The following is a 9,374-nucleotide window of genomic DNA, read 5'->3' on the forward strand; positions in this document are numbered from 1 at the left end:
CCACTGTCCACAGTTGGGTTGTTTTTTAAAAATAATTAATTAATTAATTAATTTTTTTGGCTGTGTTGGGTCTTTGTTGCTGTGCGCGGGCTTTCTCTAGTTGCAGTGAGCAGGGGCTACTCTTGATTGCGGTGAGCGGGCTTCTCATTGTCATGGCTTCTCTTGTTGCGGAACACAGGCTCTAGGCGTGCAGGCTTCAGTAGTTGTGGCACGTGGGCTCAGTAGTTGTGGCTTGCAGGCTCTAGAGCTCAGGCTCAGTAGTTATGGCACAAGGGCTTAGTTGCTCTGCAACATGTGGGATCTTCCCGTGTCCCTTGCACTGGCAGGCAGATTCCTAACCACTGCGCCACCAGGGAAGCCCCACAGTTGGGTTTTGAGATGATTGACTGCTTTTATTTATTTTTTAAAAATTTTTAAAACAGATTGATTTATTTATTTATTTTGGCTCGGCACGTCTTCATTATGTCACGTGTAGCACATGGATCTTCATTGCGGCATGCCTGTGGGATCTAATTCCCTGACTAGGGATAGGACCCAGGCCCTCTGCCTTGGGAGCGCTGAGTCTTATGCACTGGGCCACCAGGGAAGTCCCTTGGCTGCTTTTTCTTTTTTTAGCCAAATTTTTTTAATATATGTATTTTTTAATTTTTAATTTATTTTTTGGCTGCATTGGGTCTTTATTGCTGTGTGCAGGCTTTCTCTAGTTGCCACGAGCGGGGTGTTCTCTTCCTTGCAGTGTGCAGCTTCTTGTTGTGGTGGCTTCTCTTGTTGCGGCACACAGTTTCAGTAGGTGCGGCGTGTGGGCTCAGTAGTTGCGGTGCTTGGGCTCTAGGGCACGTGGGCTTCAGTAGTTGTGGCACATGGGCTTAGTTGCTCCTCAACATGTGGGATCTTCCTGGACCAGGGATCGAACATGTGTCCCCTGCATTGGCAGGCAGATTCTTAACCACTGTGCCACCAGGGAAGTCTGACTGCTTTTAAAAATAGAAATAGTGTGTATACTTGTGTTTTTGGATTAAAGGATTGTTAAGATCCTAAGAAAAACATTTTAAGAAGAAAATATACTTATTTGATTGATATTTAAATCAAATTGGTTTAGAGCAATCTAGTTTCTCAAAGAAAAGAAAAATTAGCCAATCAATCAGTCAGTAATTTGTGATAAGATTGATTGCATTCGTGATCCCAATTTTTGACCTCTATCTGTATCCACATTCTTTGCCCTGTGACTTTATAATACCTCTCAAAACAGACGTAGAGGGGACTTCCCTGGCGGTCCAGTGGTTAAGACTGCTGCCACTGCAGGAGGCACGGGTTCCATCCCTGATTGGGGAACTAAGATCCCACATGACACGCAGTGCGGTCCAAAAAAAAAGGATGTAGAGCCCATTTCCCTACCCCTTACATCTGACTTGGCCAGGTACTTGGTGTCGGCAAATAGGATGTTAGCAGGCTGTAGGCCTGCAGAAGATTAAACAAGTGCTTTCATGTTGGCATTTCCTCTCTTACTTTTCTGCAGTTGCTTCAAGAACTTGCTCAGTCTTGCTTGAGGACATGTCTTGGTTGCTGGGGGGATGTGAGAAAGACACATGGAAGAGAGTCCAGTTGTCTAGAAGTCATACTAGACCAGCCAGCCACCAGCTAGACCCATTGACTAACTGAAGATTCATTAGTGAGCTCAGTCTAAATCAACAAAACTGCTCAGTTGACCATTGGTTGTGAGAAATTATCTACAATTATCGTTTTATTTATTTATTTATTTTTTGGTTGCATTGGGTCTTTAGTTGCGGCATGTGGGCTCCTCATTTGTGGCATGTGAATTCTTAGTTGCAGCATGCAGGTGGGATCTAGTTCCTTGACAAGGTATCAAACTCGGGCCCTCTGCATTGGGAGCGCAGAGTCTTAACCACTGCGCCACCAGGGAAGCCCCTACAATTATTGTTTTAAATCACTAAGGTCTGGAGTTGTTATGCAGTAATGAAACCACACAACTCATCTCAGGACTTAACAAAGCTCAGGTTCTTTATGTCTTGGCACTGAAAGAATTCGGTGAGGGACAAAGTGATAGGTAAGAAGTGGATTTATTAGTATAGGACACTTGAGAAGGATATAAGCAGGTGAGTCAGAGGGGTCTGCCCTGAAAACTAAGTGGACTACATTTTTGCAGTCAAAGGACAAGTGGGGAGAGAGAGAAGCCCACCTTCCTTCTCTTTCTTTGTAAAGACGTTGCAGGAAAATGGGGCGCGAGAGGATGGTAACATCCCAGGTCTCAGGCGAGTCCCTGGGACGGGCCGCCAAGTGAGGGTCCTTGACTTCACGGAGAAAAGGATTCAAGAGTGAGCCGTAGTAAAATGAAAGCAGGTTTATTGAGAGAGATACACACTCAGTAGTGTGGGCCATCTCAGAAGGTGAGAGCGACCCAAAACATGGGGTGGTTAGTTTCAATGGGCTGGGTAATTTCATAGGCTAATGAGTGGGAGGATTATTCCAACTATTTTGGAGAAGGGGCGGGGATTTCCAGGAATTGGACTATTGCCCACTTCTTGGCCTTTTACAGTCGGCCTCAGAACTGTCATGTCACCTGAGGGTGTGTCATTTAGCTAATGTATTACAGTGAGTGTTTAATGAGGCTCGAGGTCCACTGAAAGTTGACTCATCTGCCAACTTGGGCCTAATCGGTTCTAACCAGCTTTTGTAGTATCGGTTTTCTCAACAGCTGTGTCATTCTTTAAGGGTTGTGCCTTACCCTCTTCCCTCCTCTCCTGTCTCAGTAATAGCTAACAGGTACAGAAATTGGTACCAGAAATACCAATTTTTTGTTAAGCTTTTAACAAAAGCTTAAAATATGTGACTTTTGCTCTGGGACAGGGTGGCAGGGGGGCTGAAAAATAGTTAAGAAAGTGTTAAAGAAGGAGAAATGGTGACCTGTATATGTAGTGGCAAACAATTTTTAAAACTGTCACCTGTGATAGAAAATATACCTAGTGAACTTGTAGACTTGAGCCAAGAAATTTCCAGGCAGAATGCAGAAAATGTCAGCTGGATCTTACTATTGGTAACTGAAAACTGGGTCGCCTCTTGGTGGGTCGCAGCCAAAAGACACAACCAAGCCAAAGATCTAGAGAAGGCAGGATTCATCACTTGCAGCACGTAAGGAGAACGCTGGGGATCCTTTCCAAAGCAGTGTCTCACCAAATAGCAAAATCAGGTAAGTTTTAAGCTAAGGGTGCATGCATATTCATGAAGGGGTTTGGGCAGAGAATTCAGCATAGAAATGGGGTGAAGGTCAACAGAGTCCAGGCTCTAGTTGATTGACTGTTACCAGGGTCAGAAAAGGTCTACAGCATCATTGCTTAGGTTTTAGTTGATCTGCTGGTTGAGTCCTCCAGGGGGTTTGAATTCTGCAAAACAGCTCAAGAATGTGCTTCAGGCTAACCTTTGCTGTTGAAACAGAACTGGGAGTCTTTACAACTGATTTATTATCTTTGCTATTGTTAAGTTATCTCCCTGGCCTGGTAATAGCTGTTTGTTTTTACCTTCTTTTGTTCCCTTAGAATCATTAACCACCAGACCTATTCAGCAAGGGCAAGCATTGTGGCCAGGCTTGGATTACAAAATGGAATGGCTTAAGTTTCTCTTATGTTGAAAAGGTTATGTCTGGTTCTCTTCCTCTGGGGGACCCCCTACCCTACCTTCTTTTTTAAAAAAAAATTAATTAATTTATTTTTGGCTGTGTTGGGTCTTCGTTTCTGTGCGAGGGCTTTCCTCTAGTTGCAGCGAGCGGAGGAGCCACTCTTCATTGCGGTGCGCGGGCCTCTCACTGTCGTGGCCTCTCTTGTTGCGGAGCACAGGCTCCAGACGCGCAGGCTCAGTAGTTGTGGACCAGATCAGGGCTCGAACCCGTGTCCCCTGCACTGGCAGGCAGATTCTCAACCACTGCGCCACCAGGGAAGCCCACCCTACCTTCTTAAACTGTGTTGGATAAAATTTTATAAGAAAGAGATGAGCTAAAGGAAGAACTGGTCAACTTATAAGCAGAATTTGGAGGAAATGTGAAGGGGGGGCAGAATTTTCTGGGTTGGAAAATAAAATTATTTCTCATTCCCAGCCTCTTAGGTCAGTAAAAAATGATCAAAGTTAAGAAATGGCCTCAAAGGTGTGGCTGAATACTGTTAAGTCCTCTGAAAAAATCAAGGCAATGCTTAGTCCACCCTCTCAGCTGGACAAAAGGGCTTCTAGGAATTTTAAGGCATTACTCCCACAGCATCCTGATACAGCCCAGAGACTTTAGTCAATGGAGACTTAGTCAACAGAGAAGCATGTCCCAAGAGAATTTTGAGTGTGGCTGTTGGTGCATGAAGTAAAGTCAATCAGATACATAGAAAAACTCCAAAATTTTTAAGGGTCTTATACCCCCCAAATCACTGCTAGTCTAGGCTCTGTGCAAAGAACTGACTATTCAACTTGTACGAAGGCCTCTAGGCTGCCTACTGTCTGTTGGGAGAAAGCAAGCTGAGAAAATTTCTCAGCAGTGGTTGTTTCTTCCGTTGAAGCCAAGGTGAAACCATGCACCTCAGATTGGGACTGTTCGGGACTCAAACCCGGCCAAAACCCTGCTTGGGATTTGAACCCACAGTCTTTTAATTAGAATCACTCACATGGTATCTGGACTTACTGAGGCTCAGGTTCTTTGTGTCTCAGCATAGAAGGAATTCAGCAAGAGGCAAAATGATAGGCAAGAAGTAGATTTATTAATATAGGACGCTTGTAAGAGATGCAAGCAGGCAGGTGAGGGAGCTCTGCCCTGAGGATTAAGTGGGCTACAATTTTATAGTCAAAGGAAAGGGGGAGGGGAAAAGACCACCTCCTTCGAGTAGACGTGAGGCTTATATCACTAGTTCCTCCTTCGTATCAGGCAGGAGAGTGGCAGGTCAAACTAGGATTATCATAGCGTTTATTCAAATCAGAGAAGGGTGGTGACATTTTTCTTCCACCTAATGGCCTGGGGCATATCTCGTGCTTTTATTTATGGCTTTATAGTTAAGCCAGCTTGCTTTGTTCCACAACGTTCCAATAGCTTTCTTGAGCAATCATTAACGTACAGTGGTCTCCCAAAGTTTCCTAGGTTTCCCTCTCTATCTGTAGCCCCCCAATGGGACTTCTACAACTACCTGTATAACAATCGTATTCTACCTCTATCAAAGGAACATGATGAGAAAGGAAAGATTCCCTCAGAGTTGGGTAAGCCAAAAGCCATGGAGAATAGTGGATTGGGGAGCCATTCTGAAGGAAGAGAACGAGGTCTCATCAGAGAATATTCCCCATCCCCCAAGTAGGGGGACCTGGCTGGATTTGCCCAGCTGATTTCAGAAGTGTTCTGGACCAGTGACTTCCATATGCCAACTATTCTTCCTTATTCTTTTTCAGGGGAGTGTCTATTGTTATTCTGTCCCTGACTCACCATTGTATTTTGGGTGTGTGGGGGATAAATAACTTGTCTTTTTAGATCATAGGTATTGCATTCAAGAGCCACATTCAGACCTGATGTAGATCACAAGATCCTGGACTTTGAGCCTAATGTCATGAATGGATGCGTCTTTTGGGGGTCCTGAAATGGTGATGAGCATATTTTTCATGGAGAGAGAACAGAAATAATTGTGGCCAGAGGACAGATTGGTAGGTTGATTGAATTGATGGCTCCAATTCTTCACCCTTCCCTATATTCACACCCTCTGTCCTGTGAATTTTCAGTTCCTTCCATAACAGAAGCAGAGTCTAATTTCTCACCCTCCTAAAGAATCTGAATTTAGCCATGTGACTTGCTTTGGCCGTTGTAGTAATGTTAGCTGACTTGACATAAGTAGAGGTTAGAAAAACTGTGTTTCTGCTACTTCTCTTTCCATTTATTTATTTATTTATTTATTGTTGCGTCAGGTCTTTATTGTGGCGCGCAGGCTCTTCGTTTTGGCGCACGGGCTTCTTTCTACCTGCGGCACACAGGCTCCCCTCTAGTTGTGGCATGTGTGTTTTCTCTCTCTAGTTGTGATGTGTGGGCTCCAGGGCCCGTGGACTCTGTAGTTTGTGGCATGCAGGCTCTCTAGTTGAGGCGTGCGAGCTCAGTAGTTGTGGCATGCAGGCTTGGTTGCCCTGCAGCATGTAGGATCCTAGTTCCCTGACCAGGGATCGAACCTGCATCCCCTGCATTGTAAGGCGGATTCTTTACTGCTGGACCACCAGGAAAGTCCCCTCTGCTACTTCTCTTGCACCTCTGTGATCACCATGAAAACATGTCCAAAACATTCCCAGCTTAAGCTGCCAGAGGGACATGAATGACACATGGAGGAAACTGAGTTGCCCAGCTGAGGTTATCCTAGACAACCCAGCCCTCAGCTGACCTGCCAATTGATGACAAACAGATGAATGTACCCAACTAAGAGCAGCCAAGCCTGGCCCAGATCAGCAGAATTGTCCACTTGAACCACTGACTGTGGGGAATAATCAATGGTTACTGTTTTAAGTTGCTAAGCTTTGGGATAGTTTTGTTACACAGCAATAACTAACTGATACATGGTTATTGACTATGTTTGTACATTTTTAAAAGATTGGAAAAGGACTACACAAACGTTAAGAAAAATGAATTATGGTGATTTTTAATTTTTTCTTCTATTATCCCTATAACCGTGTTTCCCAGTTATAATAAAAAGAAAGCAGAGTAACATAATGGTAAAGATGACAGACTTCAGAAAAATCTTAGGTTCCTAGTATAAAACAGATTTGGATTTTACTTACACTTGCACTTTTCACTTAGACTCTGGGAGAGTTACTTAGCCTCTCTAAACCTCAATTTCTTTATCTGCTAAATGGGCATACTTCATAAAGTTGTGAAAATTAATCAAGATAAAATATATAAAGGGTATAGTATGTATCCGACAGAATAAAAACTCAGATTTTATTATTATTATTATTATTATTTTTTATTTATTTATTTTTTTTTTCCTTGCGTTATGCGGGCCTCTCACTGTTGTGGCCTCTCCCATTTGCGGAGCACAGGCTCCGGACGCGCAGGCTCAGCGGCCATGGCTCACGGGCCCAGCCGCTCCGCGGCATGTGGGATCCTCCCGAAACGGGGCACGAACCCGCGTCTCCTGCATCGGCAGGCGGACTCTCAAGCACTGCGCCACCAGGGAAGCCCTATTATTATTATTTTTAAATTTTTATTGGAGTATAGTTGATTTACAATGTTGTGTTGGTTTCAGGTGTACAGTGTACATTGTGTTTTTTTTTCTTACAAATTTATTTATTTATTTTTGGCTGAGTTGGGTCTTTGTTGCTGCACATGGGCTTTCTCTATTTGCGGCGAGCGGGGGCTACTCTTCATTGCAGTGCGCAGGCTTCTCATTGTGGTGGCTTCTCTTGTTTTGGAGCACAGGATCTAGACACACGGGCTTCAGTAGTTGTGGCACACAGGCTCAGTAGCTGTAGCTCGTGGGCTCTAGAGTGCAGGCTCAGTAGTTGTGGCGCACGGGCTTAGTTGCTCCGCGGTGGCATGTGGGATCTTCCCGGACCAGGGCTCGAACCCATGTCCCCTGCATTGGCAGGCGGATTCTTAACCACTGCGCCACCAGGGAAGCCCCAGATTTTATTATTAATAATAAAATATTTTTGAAGATTACAATGAGGTCCTATTATTTGATTAGCAGTAATTGACAAACAAATTCAAGAGATACAACTCAGTTCCTACCGGTAAATCATATACATAACAAGACAAATACAAATACTAGAGCAAAGTTCTAAGACATTCCATTCCATTTGGGTTTATAGAGCCTTCATGGTATCCAATAAATGTTTGTTGAATGAATGAAAGAAAGCATGCATTCTTATTTTTTTTCATATTTAGAGGGACTGGCCCAAAAGCTATGTAAGAGAAAGACCTAAGACTTATACCCAGGTCCCAAAACTTAAAGTGAAATGGTCTTCCTAACTGGACAAGACCATTAAGCATCAGATCCCAAGAAAACACTGGAGATGAGAGAAGGGCGTAACTGACCCAGAGTTGGAGGGTGGTCACAGAAGGCTTCCTGACAGAGATGGAATTAACATTGGATATGTAGGGGAGGGAAGATAATTTTTCCTCTACCCCTCTGAATTCTTAGCTGACACCCCTGCAATAAAAGACAGATTAACAAGAGGAAAACAAATAGAAGTGCATTGACTTGTATACCTTATATATACCTGGGAGGAGATACCCAGGGAAAAATGAGTAACTTCCTGATGTAGCTTAGAATTCAGGATTAAATACCATCTTAATAGGGAAGGGGGAGGGGTTATGTAGGCCTCTTAGGGGAGAGTAATTTTTAAGGAAGAGATTTTTAAGGAAGCAAACGGGCCCTTAAGAGAATAGATGGGAGATATGACAGTTTGTGACAAAGTTTGGTGCGACGTGGACTTCTAGTCTCCTCTTTGAGGATAAACAGTCTTCTCTGGTTGACGAAACTCCTGGGGAGGGGGATCCATGACAATCCATCCTGAGGAGGATCTGTCTTTAGGCAGATAAGGGGGATTCCAAGAAAGCCTCTCCCTGCATTTGCTGTTTTTCAAGTGCCTACAGCTCAAAATATACCAAAGTGTCATATTTTGAGGTGGCATATTCTGCTGCCCTTCTGATGTCAAAGGATGAAGAAGCAGGTTGAAACAAAGAAAAGAGGTGGGTGGGGAGCAGATCCTGTTAAATGCGGATTGGAGGACAGGGAAGAAGTGGGAGGAGCTCCGAAGACAACAGCATGATACTTGGACCATCTGGTAGGAGTCAGAGAAAAGCTGGAAAGGTCTCAAATGCCTGTTTGTTCCCTCCTCTGAGAAGCCTCCCTGGATCACCCCCAGACCTGGCTTGGTGCATCTCCTCTGGGACCCCACGGCCCCTGAGCTGCCCTGACACTTCTCACCTGAGTCATTGTCACTGCTTGGCGCTTTCTCCTTTCAAGTGGAAGCTCCCTAAGGATAGAGGGACATTGGCTTCCCAGTGCCTCCACCAGGGACCCGCAAAGAGGAGGTGAACATAATGAATAGAACGGATCTAGTGGATCTGAAGTGGGGATGTGACATGATAAAGACAATGTTTCGTGAAGTGGGTTTGGCGGTGGTGGGGTTCTGGGAGGATTTGAGCTGGGCAGGACCCAAGGAAGGGCCATTACCAAAACCTAGAACACTGAGGATACACCCCAGGGCCTTGGCAGTGGGAATGGGAAGGCAGAGATGGGGAGATGAGGAGCGGAGAGGCTTCAGAAGCAGTGCTGACTCAGGGCAGCCGTGGGCAGAGGGGGGTACTGTGGCACGAAGTGTGCACCGGGGCGGGGGGGGGGGGGGTGGAGTGGGCAACA

The sequence above is a fragment of the Lipotes vexillifer genome, unplaced genomic scaffold (genome assembly GCF_000442215.2).
Source record: "Lipotes vexillifer unplaced genomic scaffold, Lipotes_vexillifer_v1.1 scaffold921, whole genome shotgun sequence".
NCBI lineage: Eukaryota > Metazoa > Chordata > Mammalia > Artiodactyla > Lipotidae > Lipotes > Lipotes vexillifer.